This window comes from Meriones unguiculatus (genome assembly GCF_030254825.1).
Source record: "Meriones unguiculatus strain TT.TT164.6M chromosome Y unlocalized genomic scaffold, Bangor_MerUng_6.1 ChrY_unordered_Scaffold_25, whole genome shotgun sequence".
Lineage (NCBI taxonomy): Eukaryota > Metazoa > Chordata > Mammalia > Rodentia > Muridae > Meriones > Meriones unguiculatus.
In genome coordinates, this window is record NW_026843710.1 from 12,259,073 (window position 1) to 12,269,955 (window position 10,883).

The 10,883-nt window shown below is 35.4% G+C and overlaps 1 non-coding gene across 1 annotated transcript; it reads right to left on the reverse strand.

Moving 5' to 3' along the window:
• Positions 1–10,453: 10,453 nt before the first annotated feature.
• On the reverse strand, positions 10,454–10,558 carry LOC132651834 (U6 spliceosomal RNA). Its single transcript, XR_009589393.1, has one exon. It is a non-coding gene; the product is annotated as a U6 spliceosomal RNA (small nuclear RNA).
• Positions 10,559–10,883: the final 325 nt, after the last annotated feature.

The window sequence follows — 10,883 nt, forward strand, 5'->3', positions numbered from 1 at the left end:
ACTTCACAATGGCATTATGACTTCCAATACTATGATGACATCACCAAGTTATGGTATCCCAAGGCTATTATGACATCACAATGGTACAACATCTCAATGCTATAATATCTTCACAATTATATGACATCACAATTCTGTGATGACACAACAATGCTACTATGCTATTGCAATGGTAGTATGATATCAAAATTCATCAGACAATCCAAAAGCTATTCTGTCATCACAATGCTATTATGACATGATTTTTTATGACATTACAAAGAAATTTGATATCACAATGCTATTATGACATCACAATGCTATTATGACCTAAAATGCACAATTCTACTATGACATCACAATAGTATTATGGCATCGCAATGGTATTAGGAAACCATAATACTATGATAATATCGTAATGGTATTATGATATCATGACGGCATTATGACATCTCAATTCTATTATGACATCAAAATATCATTATGACATCAAAAGTCATCATGACATCACAATGATATTATGACATCACAATGCTATTAAGACCTTGTGGTGATATGACATCACAATGTAATTATAATATCACAGTGGAATTCTGATATCACAATGGTATTATGACATCACAATTTTATAATGAATTCCCAATGCTATTATGACATTACAATGAAAAAGTTTTATGCCATCACAATGGTATTATCACATCCCAAATCTATTAGAACATCAGAGTGCTATCGTGACATCACAATGGTATCAGGACATCACAATGCTGTATAACCTGGTAATTATATGACATCTCAATACTATCATGATAGCATAATGCTAATATGACAGCACAATGGTATTCTGACATCACAATGCTATGTTGACATCACAATGGTATTACTTCAAAATGGTATTATGACATCACCATGCTATTAATACAGTGGTATTACATCAAGATTGTGCTATGAAATCACAACAGAATTTTGACATCAAAATACTATCATGACTTCACAATGGTATGGCTTCACAATACTATGAAGATAGCACAATGATGTTATGACATCACTATAATCTGATGACATCACAATGCGATTTTTGCTATCCCAATGTCATTATGATATAGAAATTCATCATGACATCCCAATCCTATTCTGACATCAAAATGCTATTACAACATGATTTATTTATATCATGACAAAGGAATTTTGACAATCACCATGATATTATGACATCACAGTGCTATTAAGATATGACAATGCTATTATGAAATCACAATGCTCTTATAACATCACAATGCTGTTATGACATCATAATTCTATTATGACTTCAAAATGTTATGACATCACAATGATATGACATCACAATTGTATTATGACATAACAATGCTATTATGGCTTCACAATGTTATTATGATGTCTCAAAGCTATTACATTACAATGATATTAAATCACAATGATATTATAACATCACAAAGGTATAATGACATGATAATACCATAATGAAATCACAATGTAACATCCCAATAGTATTATGACACCACAATGCTATTATGACTTCACAACAGTATGACTTTCCACTGGTATTAACACATCTCAATGCTAGTATGGCATTACAATATTATGACATGCCAAAGATATTAAGATTTCACAATATTATTTGATATCACATTGCTATTATGACTTTGTATTTTGAAGTGATTGTGCTAGGACATCAAAATGGAATTTTGAAATATGAAGATGTTATGATGTCATGAAACAGGTGAAAGCCAGTAATAGTTTCCAGAGCTAGTTATTAAAATGTCCAAGTAAACAGCCTGCTTTAGAGAAAGGCTTAGCTTCTCTACATGCTTCAATCTGGGCAACTGAAAGAAAACAACCCAGAGATGACAGTTCCTGTGTCCAAGACCTCTAGTTCTGTTAATCTGTCACATATTTCATTTATTATGATCATTCTTAAAGTCAGGTCTCCTTGACATGTGAATATCATATTATCACAGATTCTAATATTTAATAAATGCACAGACATGTCCTCAGTCAGTGAATTACTTTCTGGGAAAATGCTTCTTGACCAAGCAACTTTTTGAACAACAGTTTTTAATTGGGACCTTGCTTATATTTTTACAGAGACTATCCATGATGTCACATCAGGAAGCAGACAACTTGTTGTAGTCCTTCAGCAGAACTGAGAGCTTTTCATAGTGAACCACAAGCAGAAGGCAGAGAGATGGAGACTGAGAGAGACAGAGAGAGAAAGAGTTAGAGAGACAGATTCGGAAATAGAAACCATGAACAACAGAAAAAAAATTTATGTAGTGACTGAGAGAAAGAGACCCATTCTGTCTGGTTATTTTCATTGGACTATCAACCTCATATCACACTCTCCTACAATATAACTCCAATATGAATTATATTATCTAAAAAGGCCATTCTTCCTAACACTTTCCAGAGATTTCCTCACTGGGGACTCAACATGTAAATAGATGAACTTCATGGAGACATGGAAATTCAAATCACCAGGAAGTATAAGAAGATGGAGGGATGCTTCCTTCTGCATCAATTGAGATTGCCTACAGAGACCCAAAGTCCAATATTATGAACAGAGAGACTTTAAAACACCCAGCTCTAAATGGGAATTCCCTATAAAATCCCACCCCCCGTCACACCTCTGGGAAGCCAGCAGGAGAGGAGGCAGGAAGAGTGTCCTAAGTAGAGGGAATTGAGGACACAAGAAGAACAATGCCCTCAGAATCAGACCTTAGAGGAAACTGATGCAGCCAGCCTTGATGAGAAATGAACAGCTAGGATCAGATAGAAAATCAAGGAGGACCTCCACTATCAGGTAACTAGAAAAAGATCTTAACGGTAAAAGAAGAAGGATGAGAGGGAGTGCAAGGAGAAGAAGGGGGCAGCAGAGGGGATACAAATTGAACAACATGTAATACACACACACACACACACATACATATATATATATATATATATATATATGAAAAACTGTGATCAATTTGATGAATTACAGAGCTCTTCAGGACTGATGGCTTTTCTTAGGGTGGTACCAGCTGATGAACTAAGTTTTCTTTAAGGGACTTGACACTGAGACTCTGACTTTGTTTCAATGAGTAGATGAACAACACATACTTCAATTGATGTATTTTAAAGACAAAAAAATTTAGTGTGATATATGGGTATGGATTTGAACCTGGGAGCAATAGAAAAGTAGCATAATGTATAGTATATGAATTTCCCACAAAATCAATAAAAATAACATGTTGACAATTTTACAATGACTTTTAAACTGGAGAAAAGATTCCACTAAAGGAGGGCAGAATGTGACTTTATAAGGCATGCTTTCCAGGAATTCATTATGTAGCAGAGAATCCTAGCCATGAACTAACTAGTGGTTACCCAGCTACCTCAGACCACATGCACTCAGGTAGTACCTCTCAACAAGCAGTGCTGGCAATAAAATTACATTTGGAGTATTTGCCTGGGGAACCACTGCAGGAAAATCTTCTGCTGTTCTGACCTAGGCATATAACTCGGTGATATTTTTCTGTTCTGAAGGACTAGTTTGAACCATAAACCAAGACAAGGAGAATTGACCACTGAGTAGGACACAGCTGCCAATCCAGAAAGGTTAGTCAAGGCAACCCTAGAGGGTTGGCAACTCTAGTGTTAAGTAGCACCAGCTGTCAAATACTTTATTGCCCCTCAGTTCTCCTTTTGAACTTCCAGATATTTCTCTGTTTCAGCCAAATCAGTCACAGGAGTTATCTGCTTTCCTTCTCTTTTCCCTACTCTTAAAGAATCAAAACCCAAGGTAAATCTAGGCTCAGAATGCCTATTATATCGATAAGAATGTGAAGATACATTTAGTGAGTACACCAGTAGATGCTCAGTTCAAAATCAAAACCTGGGAAATTTTAGATCCAAGACAATAGTAGGAATTCACCTTGTCAATAAGTACATCCCCTTAATCCCACATCACTTTGAAGCTTCACTACTTAGGAAGCTGTCCAATTCAATGAACAATAAAGTTTAATTTCCTACATGACATTGTCACAGAGGTAAACAGGAGTAAAGGTGTGGATCTGGATAATGCATGAGATAAAGGCTTATTGGGTTTCAAAGAAACAGTCATTTGTGCACAGGATCAGATATTCTGGCACTGAGGAAAGTTTCTTTACTCATCTCCATGGAAACATCCAGATTCTCAGATGATGACTGGCTGAGAGGGAGAATGATGTCATGAAACAGGTGAAAGCCAGTAAGAGTTTCATGAGCCAGTTATTAAAAGGGCCAAGAAGACAACAAGCATGATAGAAAGGATGAGCAGCCCTACATGCCTCAATCTTCCCAGCTGAAAGCACACAACCCAGAGATGACAGTTCCTGTGTCCAATAATCTTAGTTCAGGAAAAGAGTCACATATTTATTTCAAAAAATATTTATTTAATAAAAATAAATAATTTAAATATTTAAATTAAATTTAAAAATAATATTTTTTTAAAAAATAAAAAATTTATTTAATAAAGTCACTAGTCCTTGACATGTGACTTTCACACTATCATAGATTCCATTATTATTTGTTAAGTGCATATGTATGTCCACACTCAGGGAATTAGTGACTGTGAAAATCGTCTCTGAACATAGCAACTCTTTAAACAAAAGTGTTTAAATTGGGACCTTGCATATAAAATTAGAGACCATTTAGGATGTCACACTGGCAAGCAGTCATCTTCTTGTAGTACTCAGAGCGTTTCATACTGACAGAGAGAGGGTTATAGAGAGAGAAAGAGGGAGAAAAAGCTAGAGAAACACATTCAGAAATATTAAGACTGAGACCAGAAGAAACAAAGATATAAATTGAAAGATACCAATAGACAGAAACCCCATTCTGTCTGGTTGCTTTTATTGGCATGTCAACCTCAAAGCACATTCTCCTATAATATAACACTAAAAGGAATTATATTTTTTTAATATTTCTATTTTAAATTTTATTAATTACACTTCATTCACTTTGTATCCCCCAATAAACCACTTCCTCTTCCCTCCCAATCCAAACATCCATCCCCCTTGTCTACGCATGCATCTCCCCAAGTCCTCTGATGGGGGATGTCTTCCTCTACTTCCTTCTATCCCTGTCCATCAGATCTCATTAGGAGTGGCTGCATTGTCTTCCTCTGTGGCCTGTTAAGGCTGCTCTCCAATCAGGGTTTGGTTTTCAAAAATCAGTTCAATCAGTTCATGTCAAGGGCAGTCCATGTTCTCATTACTATGGAACTCCCTTGGACACTCTACAGCCATGGGCTACATCTGTGCAAAGGTTCTACGTTATCTCCATGCATGGTACTTTGTGGAGTTTGAGTCTCAGGAAAGACCCCTGTGCTCAGATTTTTTGGTTCTGTTGCTCTCCTTATGGAACTCCTGTCCCCTCCAGATCTTATTATTTCTCACTTTTTTTCATTAGATTCCATGCAATTTCCCCAACATTTGTCCATAAGTCTCAGCATCTGCTTTGATAGTCTGCATGGCAGAGCCTTTCAGAAACCTTCTGTGGCAGGCTCCTAAATTGTTCCAATTTTTTTCCTTTGGATATTCATCCTCTTTGCCTTTTGGGATGGGGATTGAGCATTTTAGCCAGAGTCCTCATTCTTGATTAGTTTCTTTAGGTTTACCATTTTCAGTAGGCTTACTCTATGTGTCTATATGGGTGAATATATATTGACTGTTTCTTTCTGCTTCTGGTATAGCTCACTTCCAGTTCCCACCTTTACCTTCAAATGTCACAATTTCCTTGTTTGTTTGTTTGTTTTTGCTTTAGTTTTATTTTTGTTTTATTATTGTTAAGTAAAATTACATTGTGTAGATGTTCCACAATTTCTGTATCCATTCTTCAGTTGGGGAATCATCTGGGTTGTTTCCAGGTTTTGGCTAGTACAAATAAAGCTGCTACAAACATGGTTGGGCAAATGTCCTTATTGTGTACTTGAGGTTCTTTTGGATATATGCCTAGAAGTGGTATAACTTGAACTTGAGGAAGTGTTATTATTCCTAGTTGTCTGAGAAAGCACCAGATTGATTTCCAGAGTGGTTGTACAAGTTTATATTTCCACCAGCACTGAAGGAAGGTTCCCCTTTTCCACACCTTTTCCAGCATGTGTTGTCACTTTAGGTTTTCCTGTTGGCCAATCTGATGGGTGTAAGTTGAAATCTCACGGTAGTTTTGATTTGCTTTTCCCTGATGGAAATGACATTGAGCATTTCTTTAAGTGGTTCTCTGCCATTCACTATTCCTATATCGATAATTATGTGTTTAGCTCTGTTCCCCATTTTTAATTGGAATACTTGATTTGTTTCTTTTCAACTTCTTTAGATCTTTATATATACCAAGTTATAGTCCTCTGTCACATAGAGGCTTGGTGAAGATTCTTTGCAGATCTGTAAACATTCATTTAGTTTTGATGATTGTTTTATAGAAACTTTACAAAAATTTCACAAGGTCCCATTCATCGATTGTTGGTGCTCTGTTCAGGAAGTGGTCTCCTGTGCCAATGAGTTCAAGGCTCTTTCCCCACTTTTTCTTCTACCCAATTTAATGTGTCAGGTTTTATGGTGAGGTCTTTGATCCACTTGGACTTTACTTTTGTACAGGGTGATATGATAAGTATGATACTAGGTGCATCTTTGTACATGGTGACATCCAGTTAGACCAACAACATTTGCTGAAGATGCTATCTTGTTTCCATTGTATAGGTTTGACATCTTTATCAAAACTCAGGTGTCCATCAGTGTGTTAGTTTATTTCTGGGCCTTCTATTCAGTTCCATTTTCCACCATTCATTTTCTAGACAAGTACCAATCTGTTTTTATTATTGTTACTCTACAATACAGTTTGAGATCAGGGATGATGATTCTCCTAGAAGATCTTTTATTGTAGAGGGTTGTTTTAGCAATTCTGGGTTTCTTGTTTTTCCATGTGAAGTTTATAATTTTTCTTTCAATTTTTTTGTAAAACTTTTTGTTGGTAATTTGAAGGGAATTGCATTGAATCTGTAGATTGATTTTGGTATGATGGTCATTTTTAGTATGTTAATCCTGTCAAGCCATGAGCATGGGAGATCTTTCCAACTTCTAATATCTTCTACCAATTCTTTCTTTAGAGACTTGAAATTTTTTAGATACAAGTCTTGACTTGTTTGGTTAGGGTTACACCAAGGTACTTTTTGTCTTTTTTGGCTGTTTTGAAGAGTGTTGTTTCCCTAATTTTTTTTTCTCAGCCATTTTTTTTTCTTTTTTTGTATACAGAAGGGCTACTGACTTTTTTATTTAATTTTGTATCTTGCCACTTAGCTGAAAGTGTTTATCATCTGTAAGAGTGCCCTGGTAGAATTTTGAGGGTCTACTAGCATATCATCTGCAAATAGCTATACTTTGACTTTTTCCTTTCCGATTTGTATCCTCTTCATCTCTTCTGTTACTTTTTTTTTTTTTTTTTGCTATAGCAATGACTTCCAGAACTTTGTTGAAGAGATATGGAGAGAGTGGGCAGCCTTGACTTTTTCCTGAATTCATTGGAATTGCTTTCAGTTTCTCTCATGAGTTTGATGTTGGCAATAGGCTTGATATATATTGCCTTTACTATATTTAGATATATGCATTGTATCACTCATCTCTCCAATACTTTAAACATGAATGGATGTTGGATTTTCTCAAATGCTTTTTCAGCATCAAAGGAGATTATCATTGTGTTTCTTTTTTAGGTTGTTAATATGGTAGATCACATTGATGGATTTCCATAAATTGAACCACCTGTGCATACCTGGGAAGAAGCCTACTTGTTCACAGGGGATGATATCCTTCATGTGTTCTTGTATTTGGTTTGCAAGTATTTTATCCAATATTTTTGCATCAATGTTCATAAGAGAGATTAGCCTGAAATTCTCTTTCTTTGTTGGGTCTTTGTGAGATTTAGGTACCAAGATGACTGTGGCTTCCTAGAATGAGTTTGGTAGTGTTCCTTCTGTTTCTATTTTGTGGAGTAGTTTGAAGAGAATTGGAGTTAGCTCTTCTTTGAAGATCTTGTAACATTCTGTGTTGAAACCATCTGGTCCTGGGTTTTTTGTTTGTTTGTTTGTTTGTTTGTTTGTTTTTTAGATGGAAATCTTTCAATGACCACATCCATTTACTTAGTAGATATAGGACATTTTAATTGGTTTACCTGATCTTCATTCAGCTTTGGTAAGTGAAATCAATCAAGGAAATTGCCCATTTCATTTAGATTTTCAAATTTTGTGGCATATAGACTTTTGAAGGAAGTCCTAATGATTGTTTGGATTTCCTCAGTGTCTGTAGTTATGACCCCATTTTTACTTCTGATTTTGTTGATTTGGGTGGTGTCTCTCTGCCTTTTACTTAGTTTGGCTAAGAGTTTGTCTATCTTCTTCATTCTTTTCAAAGAATCAACTCTTGGTTTTATTGATTCTTTGAATTGTTTTATTTTTCTCTAACAGATTGATTTCAGAACTGATTTTTTTTAAATTTTTTTATTTAACTTTTATTAATTACACTTTATTCATTTTGTATCCCCCCCCCCATAAGCCTCTCCCTCCTCTTCTTTTGTAATTTTGTAATTTCCAGCTGTCTACTCCTTTTTGGTGTGTCTGCTTTTTTTTTTCCCTAGGGTATTTAGGTGAGCCATTAATTTACTTGAATGAGCTGTCTTGAATTTCTTTTTGAAGGCACTTAGTGCTATAAACTTTCCTCTTAGTACTGCTTTCATCATGTCCATAAGTGTGGGTATGTTGTGCCTCCATTTTCATTGAATTCTAAGAAGAGTTTAATGTCTTTCTTTATATCTTCCCTGAGCCAGGTGTCATTTAGTAGCAAGTTGTTCAATTTCCATATGTGTAGGCTTTTTGCTATTTCTGTTGCTGTGAAGTTTTATCCCATGGTGATCAGAGAAGATCAAGAGAGTATCTTAATCTTCTTGTATCTGCTGTGGCTTGCTTTGTGGCCAAACATATGGTCTATTTTGGAGAAGGTTCCAGGAGGTGCTGATAGAAAGTTAAATTCTTTTGCATTTGGGTGTAAGATTCTGTAAATATCTGTTAGGTCCATTTGATTCATGACCTCTGTCAGAAACATATTTTCTTTTTTTTTTAATTTCTGTTTTGTTGACCTGTCTTTGTTGAGAATGGAGTGTTGAAGTCTCCCACTATTAATGTGTGGGTATCTATGTGTTGTTTAAGTTTTATCAATGTTTCTTTTACACATGTGGGTTACCTTGTATTTGGGCCATAGATTATTCAGGATTGTAATGTTTTCCTGGTGGAATTTTCCCTTGATGAGTATGAGGTGTCCTTGTCCATCTCGCTTTATTAAATTTGGTTAAAAACTATTTTATTAGATATTAGAATGTCTACACCTACTTGTTTCTTGGGTCCATTTGCTTGGAAAACAGTCTTTCAGGACTTTACCGTCAGGTAATATCTATGTTTGTGACTTAGGTGTGTTTCTTGCATGCAACAGACTGCTGGGTGTTGTTTACTCATCCATTCTGTTAGTCTGTTTTGTTGTTGTTGTTTTTTTTTTTTATTGGAGAATTGAGTTCACTGATGTTGAGAGAGATTAATGACCAGTGGCTGCTATATCCTTTGAGTTTGATGTTGGTTGTGGTAGTATGCTTTTGTGCTTGGTTGCTTTGTTATACTGTAATGAGTTTAATTATTTCCTGTGTTCTCTTGAAAGTAGCTAGTTTTCTTGGGTTGTATTTTTTCTTCTAGTGTCTTCTGTAATGCTGGATTTGTGTGTAGGTATTGTTGAAATTTGTTTTTGTCCTTGAATATCTTGTTTTCTCCATCTATGAGTACTGAGAGTTTTGCTGGGTATTGTAGCCTGGCTGCCATCTGTGTTCTTCAAGGGCCTGCATGATATTCATCTAGGCCCTTCTGGCTTTCATAGGCTCTGCTGAAAAGTCAGGTGTGATTCTGATGGGTTTGCCATTAGATGTTACTTGGCCTTTTTCTCTTACAACTTTTAGTATTTTTTTTTTTCTGTATACTTGCTGTTTTGATTACTATGTGATGGGAAGATTTTCTTTTCTGGACTAATTTATTGGATGTTCTGTAGACCTCTTCTATTCTTATTGGCATCTCCTTTAAGTTGGGGAAATTATCTTCAGTTATTTATTTATTTTTTTTTTTTGAAAATACATTCTGGGCCTTTGAGGAGGGAATCTCCTATAACTATCTTCTATTCTAATTTTTCTTAAGTTTTGTCTTTCTTGGATGGTCTGTTTCAGGAATTTTTTAGATTTAACATTTTCTTTGACAGATACACTGATTTCTTCCACTGTATCTTCCACAACTGAGATTCTTGCTTCCATCTCTTGTAGTCTATTTGTTATGCTTGCGTCTGTAGTTCCTGTTTTTTTTTTCCCTAAGTTCTTTCTCTCCACAATTTCCACTATTTGTGTTTTCTTTAATTTCTCAAAAACAAAAATGGAACTCTACGTGAATTTGCATGTCATCCTTGTGCATGGGCCATGATAATCTTCTCAGCATAGTTCCAATTTTTGTATATGTTCTGCCAAAGAGAGCACCACATAATTTCAAATGGTCATTAATAAAGTCACGTGCACTTGACTTGTGAGTGTCACATTATGACAGATTCTATTATTATTTGTTAAATGCACAGTTAGTGAATAATTTTCTGTGAAAATGCTCCCTGACCAAGGCAAATATTTGAATAAAAAATCACTTAATTGGGGCATTGCTTATATTTTTAGGAGACCATCCATGATGTCATGTCTGCAAGCAGTCATTTTGTTGTAGTCCTTCACAAAAACTGAGAACTTTTCATACTGAACCACAAGTTTGAGGCAAAGAGAGGGAGACTGAAAGAGACACAGAGAGAGCTAGAGAC